Raw genomic sequence first — 3,630 nt, forward strand, 5'->3', positions numbered from 1 at the left:
AACAAACAAAAAACCAATAAAATAAAAAGTTTAAAAACTTACCCCCAGGGGTTGTAGCATTTTGCCTTCTCACCAGGAATACATATGAAAGAGAATGTTGCCAGCTGAGTATGTAGTCAAACTCTTGGACTTTTGCCCACCTGTTGGGTGAGCAGTGATCTCTCCATACACGTTTTGTTTTGCATTTCTCTGACGGTGAGGAGGTTGAACGTCTTTTCATGTGTTTAAGGGCCATTTGCATTTATACACTGAGCACTCTCAGTTTATCTTTTGACCACTTTTCTATCAGGTTGTGGGCCTTCTTGATTTTGATGACCTCTTCATGAATTGAGGTTATCCCTTTGACTGTGTTACGAGCCAACAGTTATTTTTGTACTGTGTATTCAGTGCCTAGCGTTGCACCGAGGATCCTGGTGGGCTGGTCTCTGCTTGTGAGGAGTTTACACGTGACACAATCCAGACTAACGTTAGCCACTTAATCACGAGCTAAATTGTGAAGCTCAAACAAGAAGGGGTGTGGGCTGAAGCAAAGGTGCCCCTGAAGAAATGGAAGCTGAGCTGGGGCTAGAGGATGGTTGGGTTATGGTCAGTGAGGGCATCCTGGGCTTAGAGGGAAGGCACAGTGAGGGCGAGAACTTGATCTGCCTGTGGTGACTTCCCCTCATCTCTCTCCTTCTGCCCCAGCCCAAACCCTCAGACTCAGGTACTCTGCCTTGAGGAACTTCCCTAAGTTCTTCCCGATTTTCACTGCTCCTCCAGGCGGAAGAGGAAAGGAGCGCCAGAGTGGGGAGGAAAGTAGATGTACTGAACCGGGTCTTATGGTCTCAGGCTAGCATGGTGGGCAGTGCCACAGTCCACATAGCTTTCTATGGAAGTGCCACTCAAGGTCAAGGTAAAAGATTAGAAGCCTGTGGTTCTGTCACTACTTTTCAAATACAAACATTTTAGGGGGTTAAAAGCAGTGGTTTTTTTTTTTTTTTAAGCTACAAGGATATATTATACAACACAGGGAACATAGCCAATATTTTATAGTAACTACGAATGGAGTATAACCTTTAAAAACTGTGAATCACTACATTGCATACCTGTAACTTTTATAATATTGTACATCAACTATATTTCAATAAAAAATGGAGAAAAAAGAATTTTAAAAAGAATTATAGCTGGTCAAATTATTCAAAAAAAAGCAGTGATTTTTTTTTTTTCATTCATACCTTCTAGGAATGAATGTACCTTCTAGGTTATAAGTTGAGTTCCATGCAAGTCAATAAAGGGGGTGTCTTTTCTTAATTAAACTTTTTCTTTCGAGATCAATTTGGATTCACATGCAATTGTAAGAACTACTACAGAGAAATCCCCTATACCCTATACCAGTTTTCCTCAATGACAGCATCTCTCAAAACCTAAGTGTAATATCACAACCAGGTTATTGACACTGACGTGGCCAAGTTAGAGAGCGTTTCCATCAGCCCAGGATTCTGCACGTTGCCCTTTTACAGTCATACCCACTTCTCCCCTACCTCCCCCCACCGCCCCAACTGCTCATGTGGGCAGCTACTCATCTGTTCTCTGTGTCTGTAGTTTTCACATGTCACCAGTGTCATATACATGGAGTCATGCAGTATATAGCCTTTGGAGATTGGCTTTTTTCCTTCAACATAATTCTCTGGAGGTTCATCCCGGTTGTTGTGTGTGTCAATAGTGCTTTCATTTTTATTGCTGAGTAGTAGTCCATGGCACAGATGTACCACCTGTTGAAGAACATCTGGGGAATTTCTAGTTTTTAGCTACAGGATAGAAAATCGGGGCCAGGGAAGTGAACCAACTTGTACCAGGGTACACAGGCAGAATACGCGAGAACTGGCATGTGGTGTGAGCCCTGGTCCATTTGCATGAGCCACATAAGGCTACTGGTGGGAAACACCAGGCAGGCTCAGCAGGGAGCATGGAGACTCAAGAGTGAGTGATAATCTGGTGTCTTGAAAGTCGTGTGTAAAGAAGATGAGTCTCAATTGGAGAGAGGCAGCTCAGAAGAGAGATTTGTGCTCAGCTCTGGCAGGGGATCCGGGGAAGCTCTGAGCCGCCTTCTGAAGGGAACAAACATCTACTGCTGACTGAAAACAGAGATGACGAGGAGGGACATATTAGCTGATTTGGGTTGTTATAGTAACATCCAGATAAAATATATATTCACAGGCCAGAGGGGAAATGGAACTAAACGCAGATGGGCAGGTGGAATGGGGGAAATGACTGGAAGAATATCTCCATAGACACAGTGCTTACTCATTACTGAAGACATGAGCAAGGGGCTCTCCAAGGAGTATGGAGACAGAGATGCTGGGGGAAACCCCAATTAGGTGGTGGGAGAGATGACGGCAAAGAGAGAGGAGCCTCCAAAAGGCAGGGGCAGGGAGTGAATGAAGGCCAAGGACAAAGAGACTTAGCCCTGTTGAGGCAACAGGGTTGAGGAGAAAGGAGGAAATACACATTTCCTGCCAAATGAGTATTTTTTATCTATGCTGCATAACAAATTAACCCAAATCTTAGTGGCTTAAATAACAACATCTATTATCACACAGTTTCTGTGTGTCAGGAACCTGTGGGTGGCTTGGTGGGGTCCTCAGGCTCAGGTTGTCTGACTGCAGTCATCCCAAGGTTTGATGGCAAACGGTCCATTTCCAAGCTTACTCACATGGTCGCTGACTGGATTCAGTTTCTCACGTGTTGTTGGTCTGAGGGCTTCCATTCAATGCTGGCTGTTGGCTAGAGGCTGCCCGCAGTTCTTTGCCTTGTGGGCCTCCCACCGGGAAGCTAACATGACGGCAGCTGGCTTCGCTAGAGCGAACAGGAGAGAGCGAGAGTGTGCGGGCAAGATGGAGGACACAGACTTTTATTTTACTTAAAAATTTATTATTATTATTATTTTTTGGCTACACCACGTGGCACGTGGGATCTTAGTTCCCCGACCAGGGATTCAACCCGTGCCCCCTGCAGTGGAAGTGTGGAGTCTTTTTTTTTCAAAATTGTTCTTTTTTTTTTTTTTTTTGCCTGGGGGTGGGGTGAGAGGAAAGGAGGGAGCTAGCAAATTTAGCAATCCTCTCTCGCCCGCCATTTGTTGCCTGAGAACTCTTTTTTTTAGATGTTGGTAATTAATTTATTTTTGCTGTGTTGGGTCTTCGTTTCTGTGCGAGGGCTTTCTCTAGTTGCGGTGAGCAGGGGCCACTCTTCACCGCGGTGCGCGGGCCTCTCACTATCGCGGCCTCTCTAGTTGCGGAGTACAGGCTCCAGACGCGCAGGCTCAGTAGTTGTGGCTCACGGGCCTCGTTGCTCCGCGACATGTGGGATCTTCCCAGACCAGGGCTCGAACCTGTGTCCCCTGCATTGGCAGGCAGATTCTCAACCACTGAGCCACCAGGGAAGCCCCCCAACACAGACTTTTATAACCAAGTCTTAGACGCTTTCTCCCTATTCTGTTCGTGAACAGCAAGTCACTAGGACCAGCCCACACTCAAGGGGAGAGGATTATATAAGGGTCTGCATACCAGGAAGCCAGTTGAGCTGCAGTGTACTACAGGGAGCAAAGACAACCCGAGCCTCCCCCAGGGTGCCCCTGACAAAACAGTATCGGAA

The sequence above is a fragment of the Lipotes vexillifer genome, unplaced genomic scaffold (assembly GCF_000442215.2).
Source record: "Lipotes vexillifer unplaced genomic scaffold, Lipotes_vexillifer_v1.1 scaffold131, whole genome shotgun sequence".
Classification (NCBI taxonomy): domain Eukaryota; kingdom Metazoa; phylum Chordata; class Mammalia; order Artiodactyla; family Lipotidae; genus Lipotes; species Lipotes vexillifer.